Source organism: Dendropsophus ebraccatus, chromosome 3 (genome assembly GCF_027789765.1).
Source record: "Dendropsophus ebraccatus isolate aDenEbr1 chromosome 3, aDenEbr1.pat, whole genome shotgun sequence".
Classification (NCBI taxonomy): Eukaryota; Metazoa; Chordata; class Amphibia; order Anura; family Hylidae; genus Dendropsophus; species Dendropsophus ebraccatus.
The window spans coordinates 49,776,990-49,786,727 of NC_091456.1; positions in this window are offsets into that span (position 1 = coordinate 49,776,990).

The following is a 9,738-nucleotide window of genomic DNA, read 5'->3' on the forward strand; positions in this document are numbered from 1 at the left end:
CCTTGGATATGCATAAGTGATATCAAGGTAACAGCTTGCATACCGCAGTTAGTCTTTAGAGAAGAATACCTTGCAAAATACTGTGGAATTTATTTATTTAACATGCGTTCTGCAGTACTGTAAATGCATCATGTGCAGCTGAAGCATAGCATTATTATTATGACAATGATAATTTACAATTTTTATGAATTACAAGGAATCATCATTCTATAGTAAATATTTTTATATATATTTATCTTTTGTTCGCTCTTAGGTTATAGGAAAGATGAATAAACCAGCAATCATGCAGCAAAAAAAAAAAAAAAAATCTAACAAAAGAGGGGAAGTGTAAATTACATTCAGCTCAGTGCAGCAGATCAATACAGTAAGCAGAGAAGGAAATATGATATTACATTACACAGTGTGTGAGTCTATGCACTGCAGGCACAAAATGATTACTGTTGGATGACAATGTGGTAAATGCAGACGTATACTGGACATCAGCGGTGTCATAAACCAGATCAACGCAAAGGTGATTTACTAGCGAAACTGTTTGTTTTTATGCTGCCAAACCAACAAACTTCCAAATATAACCTAAATGAATGCTGTTTGCTCAAAGTGGCCATGGTCCTAGGTTCTCTTATTGATTTATTGATTTGGCAGCAAGCACCTACCTTATAATCACCTCAAAAAGTGTTGGAAAGAGCTAAATACAAACTGGTGTTAGGTTACCTGGTATGGGCTAAAATGTATTTATAATTTCACAAATACCTACAAATTATTGGAAGAGACCACACCATCTGTCTGTGTCTAGCTTAACACAAGGGAACAGCACTGCAAAAAGATACTTGCCAGTACATCAAGGGCCATAATCAGGGTCCATGAATAATAGTTGTCACAAAACACTGTAGCATTTAAACTCTTGAAAATTAAAAAGTCTTGCAAAAATGTTATCCATCATCAGAAAACGGAAAAAAGTGAGCAATGTTTTGGTCACACTAAAGCTGAAGAAATGCCGTACTAAACTCATGATGGATTAAAGGGGTTATCCAGAGCTACAAAAACATGGCAACTTCCTTTCAGAGACAACACGACTCTTGTCTCCAGGTCAGGTGCAGTTTGCAATTAAGCTCCATTCACTTCAATGGAATTGAGCAGCAAAACCCCACCTAATCTGGAGACAAGAGTGGGGCTTTCTCTGGGAGAAAGTGGCCATGTTTTTGTAGCACTGGATAACCCCTTTAATGTTTTGTAAAATGTTTCTACAATTGGAGTGCTGCAGTTTTTTGTTAAAACTAATCTAAATAACCATCTGTTTCTGATTGGTCTATTTATTCCTTTGCCTAGTCATTTAGATATTTTAGTTTTTCAGTGTAAACAATACTTTATATGATTAGGTTAGGAGTTAGTGCACTCCTCTATACATTACAGCCCAGGAATGATGAAGCCTCAGGTTTGAAAAAAAAAATATTCTGGACATTTAACTTCTTAGATGCCACAGGAAATAAATAGTGACTGTGACATTCACCCTTCCTTCACCTTATCACCCTCCTCTGAAACACAATACTGTTCCCAAACAATTAAAGCGAACCTGCCAGCACATTCTGATTGAATGGAGGTTGAACACATTTCCATCAGGCATGGTTTGTAACCATGGATATCCTAACTTCCAGATTAAGGTTATGTTCACACTGAGTAAATTTGCTTCAGTGCCCCATAGGCTGTCTATGGGAGAGCTTATGCGCCTCCACTTCCGCCACTTTCCGCTCAAAGAATTGACATGGCTCTTAGTATATGTATGTCTTTATTATGCATTTGTAGTGAAATACTATGTAGAAAAATAATAAGAAAAACTATCCAAATTTGATATTGATATTATAATGACCTGTTAGTTAGCATGGCAATCAAAGTTCACAAACACCATAAAGAATGACAGGGAGAAGTTAATAAGGAACTTGCTCAAATTATCTACCTTTGGAATTTCCAGTGTACATACAGTAGAAAGACATTTAATGGATTGGCCTGAGGTTTACTGTTTGTAGCTCTTTGTTAAACATTATATTAAAGAATAGATTGAAACAAATTGTGTTGTGTTCACTATTACCTAGATGACCATCTACTCCTACTTTTGATATCCTTTCTGGACTATTAATTAAAGAAAAAAATAATAATAAACGGGGCAGGAGGGAACACAATAAACAATCATTACTCATCTCTCTCTCTGTACCTTTGCAGTGCTGGATCGCCACTTCGGGACCCCTGCCGAGATCTCTGCCACAGCCAACATCACGGCCTGGTTGACGGGTCAACACGTGCGTTTTCCAACTTAGCCAGCTGTGTCCCACTTCAGTCATTGACTGGTTCAGTAGGCAACTCCTGATGCCATCCTTTTTGTGCAGCAGAACTAACTAACTAACACTAACAGTATCAACATGGCATCAAGGACGGTAAGCATAGCTATTTATCTATTTAACATGAAGCTAAGCACAAATACTGAATAAAACAAGTTCTCTTATGTTTCTGTCAGTCTGTAATCCTGCAAATAACCGCCCACTCATAGCTTCGATCCATTCATAGCTCCTATCCACTCATATTTCACCTATCCAAGCTATATTTGTGTGTATTCAATACTTGCCCTCTTTTTATCAGTTTTAGCTGTTCTAACCTTCCTCTGCTTTATCCTCAGTTTCATTGCTTTGCCTGAGTCCCCCCCCCCCCCTTAGACTGTATTATATTAAATAAAGAACAGTGAAGTAGGCATACACTAAACACTCCATACAATTACTTTGCTACGTAGCTCGGAGGCTATGCTTTGTCTTTCAGAGAACCATTAACAGCTTGTCCTTTAAAATAAGGGCACCGTTACTAACAACAATGTTACTCATAAAATAAAAGTTTAGCAAATGAGGACAATTGAAGGGAAACAAAGAAACTAAAATGCAAATGTTTTTCTGTCAGTTTAATTAATAGCCCCTAAGGAGTTTAATATTGGATGCCACTAATGATGAAGTGAAAATTCAGCAAGATCAATGAAAGTAAACTTGACTTCTAATAATGAATACATTTACAGAATGGACATCAATCTCACTGAGGACTGACACAGTACATTGTTTTAACAGTGAGGTTATATGGTATAACTAAACATATCAATACATATAAGATTCTGTAAGACATTAGTTCATAAAATTATAAATGATTCTAAAAATTATTAGTCTAAATTGTAGCTAGTTAAGGAAGTAATTGGTCTTCCATATAGGCTTTCTGCAAATAAGACAATATTTAATTAAAGGGGTACTAAACTTTTTTTAAAAGCATGAGTGGCAGCAGGAGAGGGCAACACTGCAGGGCTGTCACCTCCTCTAAAATAGAGGAGGAGAAGCTGCCTGTCAGTATGGTTGATAGAGCGAGTGGGAACTGCAAAGTTTGTTTGGACAGCCCTGCAGTTCCTGTAACAAACATTCTTAAGGCCGTATTCCACGGAACGATTGTCATTCATAAACTCGCTCCAACGACGGCTTGTTAATGATAATCACTTCGTGTAACTGGTGTAAACAAGTGAACGACGAAGGTGAAATCGTTATATTGTCGTTCAAAATTGTTTTTCAGCATTTCGAAAAAAAATTATTGGTCTTTGAAAGATTATTTGCTAATCGGTTCGTAAAAGTAGAAATCTTTCAGTCGTTCATAAAAAGGTTTTAAAAAAGTAGGTGTGTCATATGGTCATGATCACCCCAGCGAACATTTTAAACGACCATGTAACGACCGCAAAATAATTGTTACACTACATATACCGTTAACGTTCCCACGTGTGTTATGTGTTATCGTTCGCTAAAAAAAAATCGTTTAGTGATCGTTAACGAGCGGTCGTTGGAGCGAGTTTATGAATGATAATCGTTCCGTGGAATAGGGCCTTTAGCAGCAGAGGGGCCCATGTGCAGTCAACATGAAATGATGTACAAATTAAAAAATATATACATTTGTTTAACTGAAGTTATATTACAAAATAATATAACTTTACTAAGTCATTGTATAAAACAAATGTAAGAAAAGCATTGCCCTACAAAGTACTCCTTAAAAGGTTTTAACAGTCAAATTTTACAGTTAAAAATGTATTTTTGTATAGGTTATAGATAACCTAGACCTTTAAAACATCCATCATGTTTTTTTTTTTCCAAGTTATTCTCACTTGTGCCTTATCAGGATAGCTCCTTAGGGAAATTAACCCCTTGTCACCGCAGTTTTGCTATTAATGACACAACTCTATTTTTCATACCTGACAAGTCACTTTATGTGAGAATAACAGTTTAATGCTTTTATTTATCCAAGTCATTCTGGGGGGTTTTGTTACACAGTGTACAGTATGATACTGGTAAATTTTGAACAACACATTCTGGACCAGATTTATCAAAGAAAATGTGCAGTTTTCAAATGCTACACATGCCATGTATGCTTGATGTTGGCATCATTTTTGGATACTTCCTAGAAATCCCCTAGTGGAAAAAAATAATAACTGGTTCCTTGTATATTGCCACAAAGCAGACATCCAAAAATGTATACAAACCAAAAACAGTCAATATATCTGTTAAAATAAAGTTTTATTGAAACACATAACATTATATCTGTGATGGCGAACCTGACATGGCTGCAAACAGAGAAGCATGTGGCAGCATGTCGAGAAGAACACGGGGGCACAGGGGGAGCACTGTTACACTGGGAAAAAATACAGTTGTCTCAAACATCATTAAAATAGTATCTGATGCTGCAAGGAAAAAAAATTGGTTTATTTAGCAAAAAAAATAATCAAGATTTAAATCGAGAAACGTCCACAATTTTTAAAAATCAAGATGTTATTTTTGGCCATATCGCCCAGCCCTAGGTCGAGGTATGTATAATGTGTTGTAGTTGTGTTTTGTTATGATAATGTTCTGGCACTGTCTGTAGAAAGCAATGGTGAAAGTAGTCTCTTATTGTAATCACAGCACTAAATAACCAGAGATATCTTTAGCGTTACTGAGAAATAATGCCTGCAGGAATCGCAGGTGTGTACCCTGGAGGAATGTATGCCTTTTATAATGGACATATTTCGCAGTTTCAGAAGAGAGGTCATGGATTAAATTGGCCAAGAAAATGGCACAGTAATAAGTTGTCAGTCTGTAAATGTGGATTAAAAGAAGTGGTTTGGGATCCAGACCTTTTTGCAGCTGTGAAGCAAATACAGTAATTTATTAGTGTCACCTGCTTTTAAGTTATGTAGTTCCCAAGGATGTTGTAGTAAAATCTAGGGCTTTATAGTTTTTATATCCTATTTTTTGCAATGTTTGCAATGTATTGTGTGTATGTATCTGTCTACTTCCATGATTTTTTGTACTTATGTACACTATGGGGGGATTTATCATAACTCGTGCCAATGCAAAGTGACATAATTGGGCAATTCTGTTTGCACAATTTTCCCACCTGAGGTTGGTGTAGGGAATGATACTCCCTCTTTATATGTATACACAGTATAATATATAGTTTGTACAGTGTATAGATAAGCCTGGCAGTTTACATATATTTAGACTATAGGTAAAGCTGTGGCTAAAATGATTAATAGAAAAACATCAGTTTTAGGCTTTTTCCCACCTGGGGACATAATGAGGAAAGGTGGTCGTCTTGTTATAATCTCAGCCACAAATAATGTTCATGATCATGATTCATGGCTGTGATATTAAAAAGAGGGCCACCTTTCCCCACTATGTTCCCAAAGTAAGAACAAAGGGGGAGATTTATCAAACTGGTGTAAAGTAGAATTGTCTTAGTTGCCCCTAGCAACCAATCAGATTCCACCTTTCATTTTTCAAAGAATCTGTGAGGAATGAAAAGTGGAATCTGGTTGGTTGCTAGGGGCAACTAAGACAATTCTACTTTACACCAGTTTGATAAATCTCCCCCATAGTCTTGTAGTGATGAGCGAACATCCCAAGTTCAGTTCGGATCCCGAACACGAACATTAAAAAATATTATCATGAGCGTTTCCTGTTCGTGTTTGCTAAACATTCATGAACAAATAACGAACGTACAGTAAAAGCATGCGTTTTGGTCTACGCACATGCGTACAGATTGTCAGGTGGAAATTGTAACACAGTTGCGTATGTTCGGAAAACACAAACAATTTGCATCAGGTTCATACAAACATATAAACATTTATGAACATGTTCACTCATCACTACTTACTTGGACATCAATTGGGAAGATGCCAGGAGCATTTATTAACAACCAGCAGCGCTGAGGGCAGGTTCTATCGGCCTAAATGTTGAAGAATATGCTGAACTGCCAAACTATCAAAAAAAATCAGTTTATCGCTTTGTTCTGAGTAGTCAAACAGTATCATCCTATTATCATTAAGAATTGGATAGGCAAATATTTCTCCAAGAGAAAGTTTATCACCTGCTCTATTAACAGCATATAGAGAGATGCTTTACAGCAAACATATGGAAAACCACGTAGGAAGTGGTGGACTGGAGAAGACTCTATTGACTTTTGACTCTATTTTTTTTTATAGCAAATTCCATTTAGGATCTCCTAGAGTAATGAGGGGTTTATGTCCATGGTATTTTATTTAATGTGGTTTTATTGTGGATATGAAAGCTGATATATAGAAGTTAGACATAAAAAAAGTACTGATGGTTTTTAAGATCAGTGTATGTCTATGACAAAGAAACAAGTAAATATTTTACTAAATTAAGCATTTTTCTTTCAATCAAAGAACAAATGACCAGAATAAATCTTAGTTCGGACGTGTTATGTGAAGATCCAGCTAACTGGAAAAGACAGTTATGTTTGGGAGAATTGAAACCAGCAACAAGATGAATGGATGCTATCACAGAAGTCATTAACACACCGTGGGGATGTCTAAAGATTCTAAACCAACACCAGAATTTCTACAGCTACAGTCATCTTGAGGCCTCCAGAGTAAAAAAAACCTTAAAGCCGTTCTTAACACATTCAAAATAAAATATTGTTTTCACTGGGCCGCATGTTGCACATTTTTCTAATTAAAGTGCTTGAAAAGCACTATATTGTAATCCGTATTCTTCTTCTTCCGTTTCTTCTTCTTCTTTCAGCTATTTTTCTGCGCGTAATACAGCCCGAACCGCTTTACGCACAGACTCCGTTCAAACTGCGTTTCGAAGCCCTCAACGGTGTGTGGTGTGCTATCTATGTTTCGATCAGATTTGTCGTTTTTAAGAAATTTCTGTTTAAAGACCCCAAATTTCCCATAGAAAATAATGGCCCATTGCAAATAGTGGCCACACTCTAACCGCTAACGGCCAATCACAGCACATATGCAAATAGCTGAGATATAGCAGCCAATAGGAACTCTAAGGTCTCGTCAGGCAATGTATCACACCATCCCAGTGGCGTAGCTACCGCGGTCTCGGCCCGCGAGGCCCTCCCGATCAATCACTCTTGTGACCGCAAGCATTGTTTTGCTTGCGGTCACAAGAGTCCGGCTCCGTCTTCCCCCGGCTGCTGCGGGGCTGCTGGGGGTGTAGCGCCTTACACTCGGCAGCGCGCGCATCCCAGAGCTCCCTGCGCGCCTTGGGCCCTGACTTCCGGTTCCGGCGTGCAGGGAGCTCTGGGATGCGCGCGCTGCCGGGGATAAGACGCGAGTTCCCGGCAGCTGCGCAGCAGCCGGGGACAGACCAGGAGGAGTGAGGATCAACGAGGGAGCGTGTTGTCAGGTGAGTTAAGTTTTGTTTTGTTTTTTTATCAGCCTGCACGGGTGAGGGGAAAGAGGGGGGCATTTATGAAGGTGGGGAGAAAGAGAGGGCCATCTATGAGGGTGGGGGGAAAGAGGGGGCCATCTATGAGGGTGGGGGGAAAGAGGGGGGCCATCTATGAGGGTGGGGGGAAAGAGGGGGCCATCTATGAGGGTGGGGGGAAAGAGGGGGGCATTTATGAGGGTGGGGGGAAAGAGGGGGGCATCTATGAGGGTGGGGGGAAAGAGGGGGGCATTTATGAGGGTGGGGGGAAAGAGGGGGGCCTCTATGAGGGTGGGGGGAAAGAGGGGGGTATCTATGAGGGTGGGGGGAAAGAGGGGGCCATCTATGAGGGTGGGGGGAAAGAGGGGGGCATTTATGAGGGTGGGGGGAAAGAGGGGGGTATCTATGAGGGTGGGGGGAAAGAGGGGGGTATCTATGAGGGTGGGGGGAAAGAGGGGGGCATCTATGAGGGTGGGGGGAAAGAGGGGGGTATCTATGAGGGTGGGGGGAAAGAGGGAGGCATCTATGAGGGTGGGGGGAAAGGGGGGGCATCTATGAGGGTGGGGAAAAAGGGGACCATCTGAGGGTGGGGGGAAGAGGGGGGCATCTATGAGGGTGGGGGGGAAAGAGGGGGGGCATCTATGAGGGTGGGGGAAAGGGGACCATCTGAGGGTGGGGGGGAAGAGGAGGGCATCTATGAGGGTGGGGGAAGGAGGGGGGCATCTATGATGGTGGGGGGAAGGAGGGGGGGCATCTATTAGGGTGGGGGGAAGGAGGGGGGCATCTATGAGGGTGGGGGGAAAGAGGAGCCATCTATGAGGGTGGGGGGAAAGAGGGGCCATCTATGAGGGTGGGGGTGGGGGGGAAGGGGACCATCTATGAGGGTGTGGTGGGGGGAAAGGGGACCATCTATAAGGGAGGGGGGAAGGAGACCATCTATAAAGGGGGGAAAGGGGACCATCTATAAGGGAGGGGTGGAAGGGGACCATCTATAAGGGAGGGTGGGGGGAGAGGGGGCCATCTATAAGGGAGGGTGGGGGGAGAGGGGGCCATCTATAAGGGAGGGTGGGGGGAGAGAGGGCCATCTATAAGGGAGGGTGGGGGGAGAGGGGACCATCTATAAGGGAGGATGGGGGGAGAGGGGACCATCCATAAGGAGGGTGAGGAGAGAGGGGGCCATCTATAAGGGAGGGGGTAGAGGGGGCCATCTAATTTGAGGGGGGCAACATAGGGGGGCATATATTATTAGGGGGTCACATAGAGTCAGGGCTATCCACTAAATGAGGGTGTAAAGGGGCCAATACAGATGTGCAGTGTGTATAGAGATGAGGATGGTGCCAGTGTGAGGAGCCTAATATGTCTGTCTGGCAGATTCTGTGGATTTGTGGCTCGGAGAAGTTCTCATAACGGCCCAGGACAGATGGAGAAGATGAAAAGGAAAGAACTCCGATCAGAAAAGACGTCTCCTGTGAGTCACCTGATATACCTGCACTGTAATGTATATGGTGTACAGAACCTGTGTAGAGCTGGGGCCACTTCTATATGACTGGATGAGGTGATTCAGTATACTGGATTTGGTCAGTAACAATATGGTGGTGATGGTAGTGGTTGTGGTGTGGCGGTAATGTTTCCTTCCTATATACTGGTATTACTGGTAATATTGGTCTCAGTATACAGGATTTGGTCGGTAACAGTATGGCATGGTATGGTAATAGGTAATATCTGTCTTGGGGTGTGTGTGTGTGTGTATATACATATATATATATATATATATATATATATATATATATATATATATATATACACACACACCAATAGCATCACTTGGTTGTGAAAGGAGGGGGGGGCCCAAGTTGGCCTCTCGCACCAGGGCCCAGGAGACATTAGCTACGCCCCTGCACCATCCACAGTCACATGTCCACTATTGACCAATAGAAGATGTAATATATGGCAGGTCCTTAACGATTTTGTCTCACTGACATGAGTAAGATTGTCATGACAACCGAGCAATGAT